The sequence below is a fragment of the Sylvia atricapilla genome, chromosome 1, assembly GCF_009819655.1.
Source record: "Sylvia atricapilla isolate bSylAtr1 chromosome 1, bSylAtr1.pri, whole genome shotgun sequence".
In the NCBI taxonomy this organism is placed as follows: domain Eukaryota; kingdom Metazoa; phylum Chordata; class Aves; order Passeriformes; family Sylviidae; genus Sylvia; species Sylvia atricapilla.
In genome coordinates, this window is record NC_089140.1 from 4698348 (window position 1) to 4707358 (window position 9011).

The following is a 9011-nucleotide window of genomic DNA, read 5'->3' on the forward strand; positions in this document are numbered from 1 at the left end:
TCTTGGTTTCTCTTCTTTTGTCTTCTCAAATTCTGCCCCTTTGCTCTCAATTCCAGGCGAATCACTTATGCTGGATGGCTGCACAGCTTCCCCCAAAGTCAATGGCATCTCTTTCCCAGGGAGTTCTTTGGTGTTTGTCTTTGATTTCTCATTCAACATTTCAGTGATCTCAGGTGACACTCCCAGCCCTCCTGGCTCCAGGGAACCTGATGATACAGAAGAGGTCCTCAACACACCAGAGGGGGAATGTGCTTGTTCATCTTTATTTTCAGGGGGATCAGCATCCTCAGCTATATATTTTAGCTCTATATTTGTGTTGTTTCTGGTTTTGGGCTCTCCTGGCACGTGGATGATCTGTGTGCTGTTTGTTCCCTCTCCAAGGTCATGCTTGGCCCCTGCAGTGTCTGGGGTGGCTACAATCACTTCAGGCTTGTCATCTGTGATTGTGTCTCCTTTGCTGGGTGTGCTCAGTGACCCACGGACCTTGTTGTGTGTCACTGGGAGCTCTGTGGCAGCGAGAGGGCAGCCCCCTGTGCCCCCCAGGTACATCCTCGGGGTGGGTTTGGTGCTTTGGTGTGTGGAGTGGGAGGGAAGTGAGGCACGAGGCAGGGGTTTCACAGGCTCCAGGACGGGAGGGAGGGAGGCACAGGCAGGTCTTCTCTTCAGCTGGGCTTGGCCCTGCTGGATTGCAGCCACTCTCTGGGACACCTTCCCACCCTGCTTCCCCTCAGGCACATCTCCATGTCCAGTCTCTTCTCTCTGCTCTCTGTTCTTGGGCCAGGAACACACCTGCTCTCTTTCCTTGGCGTAGGTGATTCCAGGTAAGAATGTTCCCTTCTCCACTGCTCCCTCTTTACCCCTGAGCACCATTCTGCCTGCCCTGCTGCCTGCAGCCTGGTAGGTTGGCAGGCTCAGTGCAGGCTTTTTCCAGGAGCACACTCCATTTCCAGCTTTCCCATCGACAGCCAAGGCTGGTTCTGAAGGTGGCCAGACCGTTCTGAGCTTGTTCCCTAAGAGGACAGCCCTGCTGTTCCTGTGCTCAGCCAGCTGCAGATCACACTGCGCACTGAAGGGTGCAGGTTTCTCTCTTGCTTCAGTCTTTTTGGCCCTGTTACACCAGTCCCAGGGCTGTGGTCCCTGCTGAACGTGCTGGTGCTCCAGCCTTTCCATCTCACTTCTGCTTCCAGCCCCAGCCATCAGCTTGTAGTGAACTTGGCAGTAAAACACCCCGTGGAGGGCAGCATAGTTTTGCAAGCTGGAAAACACATTGGCACAGTTGTCAGTGGCTGTGTGGGAGGGGAGCTGTAGCACTGATGGACAGGCTTTCAGCAAAATCATTCTTCAGTGGGGAAGGGAAGGAGGGGTTTGAAGAATGAAACCTTTCAAAAGTAGTGCTGGCTTTCTCAGAATATGTTTGATTTTTCTTTCAAAGATCAAAACAACATGAAATATTAAACATTTCCTTGCAACACCTCTGGGGGCTGTAGCCCAGGTTATGTGCAATCCCTTTCTCATTTACAGGCCAGGCTACATACCAGCACTTCATCTCTGCCCCTGTACACACAGCATGGACCTTGTGGGTAATAGTGCCCAGGGCTCCCATGACATAACAACTGCAGGAAGTGTCTGCAGAGCTGGGGGCAACAGGATTTCAAGCAGCTTCACAGGGGATGACTGTCTCAGCGACTGAAAAGTTGAAAACAAGTCAGCATTGTGCCCTGGTGACAGGGAAGCCAACCACATCCTCAGCTGCATGGCCTAGAGAAGTGAATGTTCCTCTGTACTTGACTTTTGTAGGATTCCATGCAGAGTACTTTGTCCAGTTTTGGGCTCTTCACAGCAAAAACCACATTGCTGTACTGGAAGGAATCCAGCAAAAAAACACTGAAATGGTGAGGGACCTGTGTCATCTGAGGAGAGGCTGAGAGCTGGGTTAGCCAGGACCTACCAGGATAAAGTTAGGAGGGAGAAACTCATGGTTGTGTGTTTTTGTTGTGTGGGAGGTAATAGAAAAGATATACAGGGCTGGAGTGCTCTTGGAGAGGAGCAGTGACAGGACGAGAGGCAATTGGAACAAGTTGTAACACAGGGAATTGTGATGAGATGTAAGAAAAGCCATTGCCACTGGTGGTCAGATGTTCAAAGAGGGCCCCAACTGAGACTGTGTAACCTCCAGCCTTGGACCATTCACACCTTTCCTGGACATGTCCTGAACTCCTGCCCTCCTTGGGCCTGAGAATGCTGGGTGGAGACTTCCAGAGGTGCCTTCCAGCCTACCTGACTTGATGTGATGCTTCTTGGGAACATGATTTGGTGGTGGACATTGTTGGGTACATGGTTGGACTCAATGATCTTAGAGGTGTTTTCCAACCTTAATGATTCTATGGTTCTATGAACATAGGAGGCACCAAATGACTCCTCCAATTACATCCCCTATCAGTATTCCTAAACTGTAAATATTTACTGTAGTTTCAGCTCAGCCTTGTACCACCATCCGTGCAGATTCCTGACCCACAGGTGTCTGCAGGCTTGAGGTGGGCAGACTTCAGCCTGCAGTGATGGAGAGGCAGATGGAATCAGGGAAACTGCCTGCCCTTTTTCCTCATTTCCTGAGTCCTACTCTGTCATAATTACCCTTGGAAAATTTGATGGAAACTACTTGAGCATTCCCTTAAAAATCAATGCACCTGAGTCCTTCCACTCACCTGAGCTTTCTCCCACAGACCTGGCAGCAGAAACACCAGTGGTGCACACAGACCTTGTCAGTGACCACACGCTCCATGGGGTACACAGGCTTCAGGCAGGAGGCACACGTTTCTTTCAACATGGGCTGAAGGAGGAGAGAATGAGGTTAAATAACTGAATCATGGCTACCTGGAAGTTCATCTGCAAGGTAATTTACTGAATCTCCTGCTTGTGTTGTGTTTTCTTGTTATTCTCTTGTAGGTCTATTGAGAACAGAGAGTTCAGATTTCCTGTCGGACTCAATTTGCCTGTCATCTTGGATGGGTCACTGTAAATTTTCAGCCAGAACATCCTTGGATCTCTGATGAGAAAAAGTATCTTTATTTGATTGAGAGTAAATTGTTCGTTCAGATGAATCATTTAAAAACCTTGAGTGAGGTAAGAAATGTTTCTCTGGCTCAAAAACTTTGTGCAACTCCTGGAATCGCTGGTGTCTTATGGCTGCTCACACAGACATAGTCCAAACCCTGGAAAGGCAGCTCATATCAGCTTAAAGCTTCCACAGCTCCATGGATTTACTCCACTGTGTTTACTTTCTGGATTGTGTTGTGTGCCATGACCTGATTCCCCAAACACCTCTTTATGTGAAAAGCCCAGAGAATCTCTCTGGAATGCATTGCCAGCACCAGCCACATTAGTGGAAAGAGAGAGGGGAAAAAGAATCTTGGCTATCAGCCCAGCTGTAGAAATAGCTCCAGGTATTCTGCATGGTCAAATGACCCAGAGGATGCATGTGGCAGTGAGGATGTCTCTGTGCACTCCTCACTGTGGTGCAAAGCAGAGGCTCAACTTAGCTGGTGAGTTAATCTGAAAATGCAGGTTTTCCAAAGCCCCAGAAGGAGCACACCTGGCCCAGCCTAACTCTGGCAGGTGAGTGCTCTGAGTACTGACACTCCCTCACATCAGGGAGTGCCTCTTTGTAGGGAGCTTATTTGCCACAGTTTTGCTGAGGGTTTCTGATCCCTTTGGTTTTTGGTTTTTTTTCCGTATGTTCCTACCCTGGTTTGCAGCATTTTCAGCTCAAAGAAAAGGTGAGTTTACTTTTTGCTGTCATGTGGACTGGCTGATGGCCAGATTTTAGCTGTGACCAAAGTAAACAAGTTGGCATCTAGAGAAGTTGTGGATGCCCCTTCCCTGGAAATGTTCAGGGCCAGATTGGATGGGCCCTGAGCAACCTGATCTAGTGGAAAGTGTCCCTGCCCATGGCAGGTTTTGAAATTAGATGATCTTCAAGGTCCCTTCCAAAACATTCTCTGGTTCTGTGTTTCTATGAAACAGGAAAGATGTTTCTGTATCTCCAGAGATGATGTGACATGAAGAAGAACAAGACGGAACAAAACCTTGTCTTTTACTTGCAACTGACATCTGGGGAACCAATTTTTAACTTTTTGACTTTTAACTTCCATTTATCTGAACATACCATTAAGGCCAAGTCATCTTTGTTTTCCTGTGACAACACTTTTAAGAAGATGAGTTTAACATCTTGAGGTTTCTTTCTTCCTTCTAGAGGGAAGCATGCAAACAAAATCCCTGTCTTTCCTTCAGTCTGAAACGATCCCAGCACCCCTCTGCACTTCCAGTCCTTTGCAGAGGGGCAGGCAAAGGTCTGTAAGTGAATACAGAAGTAATGGGTGTCTAAACTCCCAGTGTTCTTGGTGGAGGTCTAGTTAAGGGAATCTAAAGATTCTAAAGAATCTGAAACATCTACTCTGAAACAGGCCCATGTAGTTGTACAAAATCAATCTGCTTGCAAAGTGAGTTTCACCAGTGTGACTGCAGAACTTCCTCTGATGGTGATGAGCTCTCACCCAACACAAGGGTCTGTGTCCTGGCAGAGAAGGGAGTAACTTCACATGTCTGTATTATATAAGAAAAAATATGCTTTCCTTTAATCATGAGCAAAGAAGGAAGCAGAGCTATTTAGCAAACAAGCAGGATTTCTCTCCTCTAAACTGGGAATGAATGTCTGAACTCCTGGATTGTGCTTCCAGAGTGGGATAACCTTTTATAGCGGATACTGGTCTTTTTCACGAGGGAATTTATTTTCAACGCTCCTTGTCTGACGCATGGGGAGCACTTCTTCTAGTCAGAGGTGTATTTGTCAGCCCCAGGAACAAGCCTTCCTAATGGTCTGGAAGATAGAGAGGTGATTAGAAACAATTGAATGGCACTCTGGGCAAGGAATTATCCTAAGGCTTCTGTGAAAAGCACTTACAGGGTGTTCCTGGAAGGCTCTTCCAGCACTCTGCTGATTACTGCAGTGCTGAAAGTTGCAGCTGGATTATGGCTTATCAGTTGTTGCCTTTTTTTCCTTGTGTGAATGAAAACCTTTATACAGCAGTAAAGGTCAGCCTGAAAACGCCTGTGTTATTGATAAGCAGAGGAGCTGGGGAGGGGTCTGGAGCACAGGGCTTGTGAGGAGCAGCTGAGGGAGCTGGAGAGGCTCAGCCTGTAGAAAAGGAGGCTCAAGGGGCACCTTCTCACTCTCTACAACTCTCTGACAGGAGGGTGCAGTTCTGGGGTTGTCTCTACTCCAAGCAGAAAGTGATAGGACCAAAGGAAATAGCCTCAAGTTGTGCCAGGAGAGGTTTAGATTGAGTGTTAAAAAGTATTTCCTCACAGAAAATCGTATCAGGCATTGGAAGAGGCTGCCCAGGGCAGTGGTGGAGGGATTTAAAGGATGTGTAGATGTGGCCCTTGGGGACAGGGCTTAGTGGCATGTTGGTAGGGCTGGGTTAATGGTTGGACTCATGGTCTTGGAGAGCTTTCCCAACCTTAAGGATTCTGTGGTGAGCACGAATCTTTCAGACTGAAGACTGAGTGTCCTCAGGGGAGCCAGTGACTGACAGGGCTGGGAAGGGCAGCTCTTTTTATGGGCACTTCAAATGCAGCCTATTTCCTGTCCACTGCTGCAAAAGAACCAAACCTGTAGCTGAACTTGTCCTTTGACCCCTCAAGGAGGTACAGTTCTGACAATACCAACTGGCCTCTGTCTCCTGGTCCAGATAACTCTCCCACCCTGCTTACTTTTAAAAATATCTACTGTGTGGGGATGCAGAGACCCAGCAGGGCAAAGAACAATGAACAATGCCATGTCTTGTACCCCCAAAATCACAGAAAATCTGTGACAGCTCATTTGGGATCTGAAAGTTTGTATGTGCTCTGCTGGTTTATTATTGCAAAGTCTGAAGTGCTGGGAATGTGAGCTGATCCTTCAGCTCGTGTTTGAGTTTCAAATCTTTGCATTTGTTTTTTCTTTCCAACTCTTTCAGTGTCTCAAGGAGCCATGTATGGTGCTGAAATAATGCAGCATCTGTCTCCTCATCATATTTCAGTTTCTAGCTGATGGAAATGCCATGAAAGAAACACGCCTTAAATGATCTTAGCCTCATAAATGGCTCTTTGAGACATTTAAAATCCTGTAAAACCAGATACACAAACAATAGGATTGGTATTTTTAAGCAATGGCAGTGCAGGATATTTGGGTTTATTTGAGTTTATGTGGAGTAATTTTCATTGCCCAAATAACCTGTTTGCAGCTTACTAAAATTGCTCCACAGCTGTCCTTCAAGAGAAATGGAACAAACGTGTGATGGAAGCTGAGATGGAAACAAACAGGGAGAAGAAAGGAGTGTTGAAAAAATTTTGAAGATGATCTCCAGATAATTTTTGCAACTGGTCTTACTAAAGGAATTAGGAAGGTCTGAGTAGTTCTTTCTTTCTGATTGCTTGAAAATAGATTTGTTCATTTTATGATGATCTGCTCTTCCAGCTCAGCCTTCAGCATGGAACTGAAAATTATGTCCCTATTCATCTTTTGGCATGTCTTTCAAATACATGGGGTTTTAGACGTAAATCAATGCATTCTGGCTTTGTACCTCTTTCCTGGGGAGGGAGCAGAAATTCAACATGGTCCAGAACACCTCGAACAAGGTGTTCATACTGCAAGATGACAACTGCTATTTAAAACCTAACTGTGGGCTTAGGGATATGGAGTGGCAGACTCAGAGCTGTCCCTTCCTCTCCAGTGTCCTGCTCCTAATTAATTTGTGTGGGCTCTTTTTTCCTCTGAGGAAAAAAGGCAAACATTATCTGTAACAACTTACTAATTTCTTTTTAATGAAGTTACTGTCCCATTGTCAGATAAAACGATGGACTGAGCGATGAGGTGTCTGCCTGTAGATCAATCAGAAGAGGTACAGTCAGACCCAGAGGTTGGCAGACTGAGTCTGAGCAAGGCTGTAGGACACAGCTCCACAGCCTCACCTCGAGTCCTGTGGGCAGTTTTGGTCACCACAACATGAGAAGGACATCAAACAATTAGAGAGTGTCTAAGAGAGGGCAACAAAGGTGGTGAAGGGCCTTGAGGAGAAGCCTTGTGAGGAGCAGCTGAGGACACTTGGTCTGTTCAGCCTGGAGAAGAGGAGACTGAAGGGGAGACCTCACTGTACTTACAACTTCCCCATGAGGAGGAGGGACTGATCGCCTCTCTGTGTGACCAGTGACAGGAACTGAGGGAATGGCCTGAAATTGTTATAGGGGAGGTTTATGTTGGATGTCAGGAAAATGTTCCTTCCCCAGAAGGTGGCTGGGCACTGGAACAGGCGCCCAGGGAAGTGGTCACAGCACCAGCCTGAGCTCAGGAAATGTTTGCACAATGCTCTCAGCCACATGGTGGGATTTTTGGGGATTTCCTGTGCAGGGCCTGGAGCTGGACTCGATGGTCCCTGAGGATCCCCTCCAACTCAGGATATGCTGTGATTCTGTGAGGAACCACCTGGACCCTCCATGGGCTCCTCACATTCCCCCACACCTGGAGTGAACTCCGTGCCACCCACCCACCCCTGAGCTCAGGGGGAGGTGAGGCACAGCAGTGAGAAAGGGCTGGGAGCTGGGGTTGTTTATCCTGGAGAAAAGGAGACTCAGAGGTGACCTTATCACTCTGTACAACTCCCTGAAAGGTGGCTGTGCTCAGGTGAGTGTTGGGCTCTTTCTCCAGGCAACATCCAACAAAATGAGAGGACGCTTAAGTCTTAAGAGGATACTTAAGGAGTCTTAAGCTGTGCCAAGGGAAATATAGGTTGGATATAAGGAAAATATTTTTTATGGAAAGGGTGGTAAAGTATTAGAATGGCCTGCCTGGGGAGGTGGTGGAGTCACCTTCCCTGGATGTGTTTAGAGAAAGACTGGATGTGGCACTCGGTGCCAGGGTTTAGTTGAGGTGGATTCAATGATCTTGAAGGTCTCTTCCAACCTGGTGATTCTGTGATCAACTGCTCCTTGGCAAGCTTATGGGGGCCCAACACCTCAGCTGCCTTCTCCCATAGGGAAGAGGGATACACACAAGTGTCCAGAACTTTCCTGGTGTGCTCGTCCTACTCAGGCTCCACACACCTACACAGAGCCCTGGTCTGTATCACCCTGAACTCATTTTTCAGATAAGAATATGAACACTCTTTGCTGCAGGGCTGATGATCCACCCACCCTGTAAAGCAGATGCAGACCAAATCCCTCCAGTGACTCAGAGTGGTCTCAATGTGTGATTCCACTGGTCCATCAAGAGATGATTTCTAGGTATTTTCAGAGGAAACAAGCACTGAACAAAAGAAACTCAACCAGACCAAAATATTTTTAGAGGTAAAGTTTACCGTCAAAATGCAGCAGTAGAAGTTAAAATAAAAAAAAAAGCCACAAAATATCTAAAATCTTGAGTTGAGAATGTACAAAACAAAGTCATAATAATAAGAAAAATTGCTTTACAAAGTCTCAAAATGAATTTAAACAGTAAACATGTAGGAAAGCATGGAAAATCTAAAATAAGGGTTTTGTGTATACTATATAATATAATAATAAATTACAAATCTAGAAAGAAAGAAAAGAAAGCAGTAACCATTCTGACTCAAGAACCTTTCATAGCATCTTTCTTTGGGGGAATGGCATTGATGGTAACTGTAGGTCTTGCCTTTACAAATTCCAGTATCATCAAACACTTTCCAAGAACTGAAAAACAAACTGATAAATAACTCCCCCAAGTCCAAGAGTGACAACAACTCAAGATTTTTTTTTTCCTTTTCTTTTCTTAATGGCTAAGAGAAAACCTATCCAACCCACCCGTCAGTATGAGCTTGTAGATATATATATACATGTGTGTGTTATGTGTAGGATGCCCTTCTTAGAAAAAGAAGGTACCATAAAGGGGTTAGTTTGCCAATGACCAGATTGATTGGTTCTTTAATTGATCCTACCTATCCTTCCTTCTGCAGTAA